General features: G+C 46.5%; 1 pseudogene across 1 annotated transcript; it reads right to left on the bottom strand.

Moving 5' to 3' along the window:
- Positions 1 to 4507: 4507 nt before the first annotated feature.
- On the bottom strand, positions 4508 to 5620 carry LOC118092999 (F-actin-capping protein subunit alpha-1 pseudogene; annotated as a pseudogene). Its single transcript, XR_015946781.1, has one exon. The product of XR_015946781.1 is annotated as an F-actin-capping protein subunit alpha-1 pseudogene (transcript).
- Between the last annotated feature and the right edge of the window lie 3761 nt (positions 5621 to 9381).

The raw sequence follows: 9381 nt of genomic DNA, 5'->3' as shown, positions 1-9381 counted from the left end.
CCTATAGAGCAAGATGAGCGCCACAACCCCAGAGTCGTCCGTGACTGGACCTAATGGTCAGGGGTCCCTTTACGTGATAGGGAAATGCATTGGAAAGTGTGGGGTGACATTTGCTTCGATGCAAGGTCATAAAACCTCCCCACAAACAAATCTGAATTAAATTTTCATTAAGTTTTCAGGTATGTGATTGAATCCCATATGAAAATAGTAACAGCCTGGGTGCACCCTGACTCTCTAAGGTGCTACAGGAGTCTTTTTAAATATAATAATGTTTTGTTCCTTTTTCCATGCGGAAAGTTACATTTGTTACTCAACAATTATATTCCAATTGAACAAAACTAGTGACTTCCCGCTCACCCAGCATTGATGTTTATAACCCAAATGACATGCAGCTGTGTTTTAAGGTTCTGTCTTATCTAATATCATCCTCTCTAACATGTTTCTTAATATGTTCTGCTATTTTCTTACACTTCAAACTCCGCTGTGGTCTTCGCATATGGAAAAAAACCTTTTTATGCAGACTAGAAAGGGTCTCCAGTCTTCTTTAAGGTGCTACAGGTTGTTTTTGCTTCGACCCACAGTGTGAAGCCGCTTGCCGGTGTCTGCTGTGTGTGTCTGAACTGGCACTTTATTGCATTCACCTTGAGTCTTCACAACAAGAACACGATGGATTATGTTTTGAGAAACATCAGTGGGGAAAAGTGCTGCCGGAACACACACAAAAAGCCTTTTTGTGGTTATCAAAGGCTCTGTGCAATTAATGACTTCATTAGCAGGCCTTCAAAGCCAAGCATTCTCAGGGAATCTTGTGTGACTGCAGGAGGGGAAGTCAACACAACAGCCACAAAACACACGCCTGGCATGTAAGCACATATTATTTAAATCTCTGTTATTTGCTAAGCCTCAAGTTGGTGGTCCAAGCTGATAACCTCCTCTTATTCTTTGAAGTTTTTCTTTCCATAAAGGTGCAAGGCTGAAAAACATGGCATGTGGCGGATGGGTTTAGAACCACCAAAGGTGGGGGGAATGGGAACCCAGTAAAGAAGGCTTTCTTAGGACAACCCTATGAGGTAGATAAGACTGATAGCGAGTGACTGGCCTAAGGCCAGCCAGTGATCTTCGTGGCTGAGCACTCGCTATTGACTTTAAAAATAATGTCAACGTTGATGACATGACAAAATCATTGGTGAACAGTTTTTTAAAAATACATCACAGACTGAAGCTTAGGAAGAAAAATCTCATTTGCGGCAATTGTTGCATACTAGAATAAAATGGTTAAATAGAGGTTTTAGTGGTTGTCATGACTCAGCCCCGCAATCAGTTCTGTTTGGTGCCTGATGGTGGTGAGCTTAAGAGCACAACCCATAGAATCATAGAATTGTAGAGTTGGAAGTGACCCCAAGGATCATCTTGTACAACACCCTGCAATGCAAGAATTGCAACTAAAGCACCCATGACAGATGGCCACCCAACCTTTGTTTACAAACCTCCAAGGAAGGAGAGTCGACCACCTTCCAAGGGAGTCTGCTCCACTGTCAAACAGCTCTTGCCCTCAGAAAGTTCTTCCTGATACAACTCTGTAGCTAAGAATTAGAGCACGGGCTTTTCTTTTTCCTCCTCCCACCCTGGCATTGTGTGTGTGTGTGTGTGTGTGATGTATATTAGATTGTAAATTTGAAGGCAGGGGCTGTCTTATCATGGGTAAAGTAAAAGTAAAAGTAAAACCTTTATTGGCATCAAACAAACTCGCAGACAAAATAATAACAGATTAAAACTGTCACTGTGGCAAACGCTGTGTTAAGAGAGAGAAGGGAATAATCCGCTATCTGCTTTCACGACAATGGGGCTTCTAATAATTCAGACGACTGCAGAGTATAACGACGAGAAAATAGTAAATTAAGATATTGAGCCACCATCTTGGTGAGGACCTGGTCCTTCCCCAGCAAAAGGAATTGTAAGATTTCCTGCTCTGGTCTCCTTCTGGGGATGCAGAGCCGGTCCATGAATTGTTGACGAAGGTCGACGTAAAGATTACAATGAAAAACCATATGTAGAAGGCTTTCCACCTGAGGGTCATGACACGGACAGATCCTCTCATGGGTATTTGTAAGCCATTCTGGAAGCCTTTGGGAGGGGATAAAAATGTGTTCTGTAATGAAAAATCTGCACAGCACCTTCAATTGCCATCACATTACAAAGCTCCGTGACAACTTGCCAAAGGGAGCTAGTCAATAGTGGGGCATTTCCAAGCTGAGCAGAGAAAAGCTTGCTCCATCTTTTTGAATTTTGTCCAAAATTCCCCACCATTTTGGGCTGTCGTATGAATCGAAGCCAAGCCTCGTTGCCTATTGCTAAGCATGCCCTTATCATTTCTAGCAACTTGTGGCGTCTTGCCAAGCCGAGTTAGAACTTGGTTGGGAGCTGGGTTAGGAAGGTTTGGACAGCTGGTGTCTCGTTGTTTTTGGAAACACGAATACATTCCCTTTCTCCACTCAGGCTCAAGGGAGACCAAGTCAAGCAAAGTGTATAAGCTGGGCAGGTTTACGCTTCCGGCTACCATGAGCTTCCCATGGTTACTGATAATACAAGAGCTAAATCTTCCGCAGCTCTTTCTGTCTCTCCCCTTATTGTTTGGCTCTGTCAATGCAGGAGCCTGCACGGCAAAGAGGAACAACTCCTTTAAGTCGCAGCATTTGGGACATTTTCATTTAGAGCAAAAACAAGGAAGAAAAGGTGACATGATTGGCACTTATGCAGTTATGCTTGGTATGGAAAAAGTGTAGAGAGTGTTGAATTAATACACAACAGAGAGAAAAGTGTTTCTCCCTATCTCCTAATATTAGAACTTGTGGACTTCCAATGAAGCTGAATGTTAGAAGATTCAGGGCGGATAAGAGAAAGTCTCTCTTCACACAATGTAGAGTTAAAACTGTGGAACTTGCTCCCGCAGTTGATGCCAACCAATGTACTGGTAGATTTAAAATTAGACACATTCGTGGCAAGCTTGGATTCAAAGCAGCAGCCTGTCATGGCCCCAATCCCTTGGTGTAGCTGCCTCCAGCCAGCCAACGTCACAGGTCCTCCTCCCTGAACCTAAGGTTCCCCATCACTGGTACACAGGGAACTTAGCATTGCAAAACCCATCTTCTGGGGCAGGGTTGAGGAGAAAGAAACATTTTCGGCTTGTGTTATTAAAGCCATTTCGGTTCGGCATCCGCTACATCCTGCAGTTTGCCTTTTTCCAGCAGGCAGAGAGGGGGGACGAGGGAGAGCTGCAGCTCTTCATAAGCCAGACTCTCTGCTTTTTTTGGAAGCGGGCTCGCCAGATGTCTCTGGGACTGACCTGCTCCAAGAGGCAGCAGCTTGATGAATATCTCCGTGGCTAATTAACGCCCGTCCTCCAAAGAGAATGGGAGGGGAAGGGGATTCATGCTCCTCAGATGGGAATCTGCATGTGTGCGTCACACTGTGAGCATCCGTAATAACATCCCAAATGACAGCAGCAGCTTTCTATACAGACTGCCCCTCCCCAGCTCCTATCACATACACACATACCCCAGCTCACTCACGCTTTATGTCTGCCTCTAGGTCTATTTTGGACTGCCTTGTCTCTTTTCATTTTCTCCCATTTCCTTTTGCTTCCCTCTAATAGGACAGGCTGCTTCTGTGTATTCTCTCCGGATGACCTCCCTATTTCTGCATGGCTGCTGCACAAGACGTCTCACACACACACCAGGCACCCACAGTGTTGGGTAGAACCCGGTGTGCCTGCTCAGGTTCGGGTTTTGGGTTTTGTTTTGGGGCATCTGGTTGGCCACGGTGAGTACAGAACACTGTCTCTTTCTACTGTGTTCGGTATACACACAGCAGCCTCTGCCAACATCTCCTCTGTGAAATTGGTGCCATACAATACAGATGCCACGTTTGTAAGAACTGGATCTTTCAGTGTGGCAGCACCCACACTCAGGAATTCCCTGCTTTCTTACAACTGCAGAACAGGTCTTTTGTGGCACATGTGACAGTGCCAGTTTCACAGACTGAAGTGGTCAAACAGGCCTATCTAGGGTAAGGCAATCCCACAACCTGACTTTGCTGGGACGCGGGTGGCGCTGTGGTCTAAACCACTGAGCTTCTTGGGCTTGCCATTCAAAAAGTCAGCGGTTCGAATCCCAGTGACAGGGTGAGCTCCAATTGCTCAGTCCCAGCTCCTGCCAACCTAGCAGTTTGAAAGCACGTCAAAAAAGTGCAAGTAGATAAATAGGTACTGCTCCAGTGGGAAGGTAAACGGCATTTCTGTGCGCTGCTTAGAAGCAGCTTAGTCATGACTAAGGTCAGCCACATGACCTGGAAAAACTGGCTGTGGACAAACGCTGGCTCCCTCAGCCTGTAAAGCAAGATGAGCACCACAACCCCAGAGTTGTCTGCGACTGGACTTAACTGTCAGGGGTCCTTTACCTTTACCTAATTGAATCCCACATGAAACCAGCAACAGCCTGGAAGTGCCTTCGCTTTACTTTATTTTAAAACACTATTCCAAACATCTCACATTTCCACAGGCATTTCCCCCTTTCCTTCATCCCTAATGCCGCATTGAAGAGGGACATTCACTGGCTAGCACGAGCCGCAACAATCCTGGTCGTCACAACCTTCTCCCAGTCAAGGCTGGTGCGGGTGATGGGCAGCTGTCTCCGAAAGGACTTCAGGTATGTGCCGTTCATCTGCTTATATTCTTCCATCAGCCCGCCTTGGATCTCATTTTCCGCCTTCTCCACCAGCTTCGCAAAGTCTTGTGCTGTTTGGGTCTCATCCGTGACCAGCAGGGTCTCCTCGACGTCCTTGACGACCGTCAGGTGTGTGTTGCCATCCTCAAAGTAATGGGCTTGAACCATGATGGTGCCAGACACCTCGGTAGAAGTGGAGGCCGGTGCCAATGCGAAAGTCCATTCCGACTTCCACAGGCCATTCCAGAAAGAAGAGGGCTTGTATCGGTGGCTCTCGATGCAAGCCACAAAGATCTTCCGGACAGCTGTGTCCTTGATGAAAACGCTGCAAAGCCCCTCGGGGTAGTGGTTGCCGACATAGACCTTCAAAGCCTCTTGAAGTGCTCTCCTCCACACTTCACCTTTCTCATCCTCCTCGGGTTGATCCTGGAAATTGCTCGGCACTCTCGTCAGGTGGTCGTACTTGAAGGAGACTCTGTTCTGAGGGTCTAGGAAGCGGTTCTCCTCCAGCTCATTGTGACGGGTCAGCAACACCTCGCACTTTTTGCTTTTGACTGGAATGAAATTATCTTTGTTGTGCACAGCGCAAAGGCTGGCCACCTCCTCACACATCATGGTGTCGTCATCCACCAGCATGCGCAGGTCACTGAAGGCCTCGTTGAACTCTCCAGGCGGCGCCTGCTTCAAGAGTCGGCTCACCACCTGGGCTTTCTCTGGCTTTGCTAGGGTGTGGTCCCCAGACTCTTGTTCCTTTGACATACTTGCCTAGTCTGCAAATGACAAATCATAGGATTCTGGATGAAGCTGACCTGCAAAAAGCCCAAATGGATTGACTTATTTTGATGCACTGTGGCCTATGACACTTTATATATAAGGGCCCACCCTAGTTACTACAGTACTTTGTTTTATACTCAGGGTAGGTAGCCGTGTTGGTCTGACGCAGTAGAAATATATAAAAAGATTTTTAAAAAATTGTCTAGTAGCAGTAGCACCTTAGAGACCAGAAGGAATATCAACAACCTCAGATATGCTGATGACACAACCTTGACGGCAGAAAGTGAGGAGGAATTAAAGAACCTTTTAATGAGGGTGAAAGAGGAGAGCGCAAAATATAGTCTGAAGCTCAACATCAAAAAAACTAAGATCATGGCCACTGGTCCCATCACCTCCTGGCAAATAGAAGGGGAAGAAATGGAGGCAGTGAGAGATTTTACTTTCTTGGGCTCCTTGATCACCGCAGATGGTGACAGCAGTCACGAACTTAAAAGACACCTGCTTCTTGGGAGAAAAGCAATGACAAACCTAGACAGCATCTTAAAAAGCAGAGACATCACCTTGCCGACAAAGGTCCGTATAGTTAAAGCTATGGTTTTCCCAGTAGTGATGTATGGAAGTGAGAGCTGGACCATAAAGAAGGCTGATCGCCGAAGGATTGATGCTTTTGAATTATGGTGCTGGAGGAGACTCTTGAGAGTCCCATGGACTGCAAGAAGATCAAACCTATCCGTTCTGAAGGAAATCAGCCCCGAGTGCTCACTGGAAGGACAGACCCTGAAGCTGAGGCTCCAATACTTTGGCCACCTCATGAGAAGAGAAGACTCCCTGGAAAAGACCCTGATGTTGGGAAAGATTGAAGGCACAAGGAGAAGGGGACGACAGAGGACGAGATGGTTGGACTGTGTTCTCGAAGCTACGAACATGAGTTTGACCAAGCTGCGGCAGGCAGTGGAAGACTGGAGTGCCTGGCGTGCTATGGTCCATGGGGTCACGAGGAGTCGGACACGACTAAACGACTAAACAACAACAAGGTAACCGTGTTGGTCTGGCGCAGTAGAAATAGATAAAAAAAAATAAAAATTGTCTAGTAACAGTAGCACCTTAGAGACCAACTAAGTTTGTCCTTGGTATGAGCTTTCGTGTGCATGCACACTTCTTCAGATACTGTTTTTAATTGTTGTGTTTTACATTGTTGTAACCTGCCCTGGGACCTTCCGGTGACAGGTGGATAATAATAATCTTATACTCTGGGTGGCTTCCAACATACATAAAAACATAATTAAACATTAAAAAACTTTGTGATACAGGGCTGCCTTCAGATGTCTTCTAAAGGTTGTATAGTTAGTTATCTCCTTGGCTCGGGAGTCGCCTAACTCCACACCCTCCAGCATTTCTCCGATGAAAATAGGGACATCCTAGGGAAAAGCAGGACATTCTGGGATCAATTCAGAAACTGGGACAGCTTCTGTAAATCCAGGACTGTCCCTGAAAAATAAGAACACCTGGAGGATCTTTAATCTAGATATATTTTGGAAAGTTACGGCATTTGTTCACTATGCTTTTGGACACATTTTAATACAGTATATTGCAAACAAATTCTTAATGATGGCTCCTGAGATCAAGGATCGGGTTTCTGTCTATGTTTGGATGCAATTGGACGCCATTTTGAATCATGGTGGTGGAGTGAACCTTTCAAAACTGCCCTTATTTTAAACCACTTATTAAAAACTGTACTGATTTTGTTAGTTTCTTAGAATCCCTGAGCAACAACTGAGTACAAGTAGAAGTAGCAGTAATGATAAATTATTACCTTTTACCACCAGGAACCATCTGGAATCAAGGCAATTGAGAATTTTCTCAAACTAAGTTAGAGCAGGCCCACTAAACTCAATGGCATGGTTATCTTAGCTCCATTTCAGTAGGCCTACTCTGAATAAAACTTAGTTGGAGGCAAGTCTGTGTCTGTAATCCTATGTACACTTAATTCAGAGTGGGGGGGGGCCTCAGGTCCATGATTTTCAGTCACGAGTCCAACAATTACGTTTATCACTGAATTAGAACAATTGCCAACCTATAGAAAACCTGATTGGTATTTGTTCCAATTAAGCAGTAAACAGCAGGTTGTTTTCCGGGGGGGAAATGACAGGATGGAGGGGGGGGGAGACCCTGCTCAGACCTGTGCTTATAAATCATTGGCCTGTGCCTATAAATCACAGCACAAACAGAAGTGTGGGTGAGCCCACAGTTTAATTGCAGTTACTGGGGCTTACAGGTCTGAGGAGACCTGTATAGGACATTAAACTGAGAGAGAATCGCAGTTTAATCATTACAGGATTGCTTGGCCACCTGGCACTGTCTTCGCACTGACTCTTCAGCGGTGGATACCCTATTTGGTCCCTGAAACTGCCTACACAACCTGTGCTGTGTGGAGTCCCTGCAGACCAGCAACTAATGGGTTGTGGCCCTTGTCCACGGGCAACCACTTTGAGTAGCACTGCACAAAGTGAAGTAGAAGCCGTATCTTTTTTCCAAAAGGCAGCTCTGTCCAAGCTGCAGGTGCAAATGATAGATAGCCTCAAGGACAGCATTCTGCCAAACACTCTGGTTGCATCCAGACAAGCTGTTCATCGTTTGTTTTCCCAGGAGGTCACACAACTTGCATCAAAGTGAGTGCAATCCTACGTTTTCCACCGGATTTTCCAATCACTTTCCTTATCACAACAATCTGATTGGGAGGGGGAGATTTGTTTCACGTGAGCTCCAAGTCAACCATAATTGTGCAAGCTGAATTTTCCAGCCCTTGACTGGATCCTACCCAAAAACGACAGCCCGAAAGTGGCTATTTATTGACCATTAATTCTGATTTGTTTATGGAGTGCTTAGGGACCGGGTGATGTTGAGTCGAGCAACTGTTCTCCCACAGTTCCCAATGCACTGATATGTCACTTTCCTTATTGCAAAAGTCTGCTTTCTGGGGGAGGCGGGGTTGTTCCACAAGACACCCCCCCCCATCAACTATAGCTGCACAACCTGGGTTTGCCAGAATGCAATTGAGTCTGGCTCCCACAGGGACAGCCTGGCAAGTGCCACTGAGGTCCAATAGACTCTTAAGAAGAGGAATAGTAGCATGCAGGGATGGCTTGAGATGTTCCGGCACCTGAGACCAAAAGCCCCACTGCTGCCCCAAGAAACTATTGCAGAGTTTCCCTTGCTAAGCAGGTGGGGCTTTGCAGCAGCTCCTCCCTTCATAAGAAGACAGTTTAAAGCCCCATCGCACTGCCCAGCAGCAAAGCTGGGTGGCAGAATGCCTCTCCTCTTGGTGGCTTGGCAGGAGGGCAGGCATTCTGCAGAGTTTTGCCCCTGGTCCCTCTCTGCCCATAGAGGAGGAGGAGGAGGAGGAGGAGGAGGAGGAGGAGGAGGAGGAGGAGGAGTTTGGATTTGATATCCCACTTTATCACTACCCGAAGGAGTCTCAAAGCAGCTAACATTCTCCTTTCCCTTCCTCCCCCACAACAAACACTCTGTGAGGTGAATGGGGTTGAGAGACTTCAGAGAGTGTGACTAGCCCAAAGTCACTCAGCAGCTGCATGTGGAGGAACAGAGACGCGAACCCAGTTCCCCAGATTACGAGTCTACCACTCTTAACCACTACACCACACTGGCTGGCTGACCAGGGAGGCTGGCTATAAAGGTGTGCCACCCCTTGGGGCAGGGGCAGATCAACATTTTAGGGGGTCCTGAAGCTTGAATTGTTATGGGGGGCCCTTCGCAACCAGAAACAAGGTCTGGGTAACCCTGTTATCTTCTTTGATGGGGTTGTTCCATGACAGAGCACCACGATGTTTTTTAATCTACACCTCAGATTTTCATTTAAACTGCTGCA

Source organism: Zootoca vivipara, chromosome 13, assembly GCF_965207765.1.
Source record: "Zootoca vivipara chromosome 13, rZooViv2.hap1.1, whole genome shotgun sequence".
NCBI classification, from domain to species: domain Eukaryota; kingdom Metazoa; phylum Chordata; class Lepidosauria; order Squamata; family Lacertidae; genus Zootoca; species Zootoca vivipara.
Note: the sequence above shows the minus strand (reverse complement) of the source record. Positions and strands in the feature narration are given on the sequence as shown.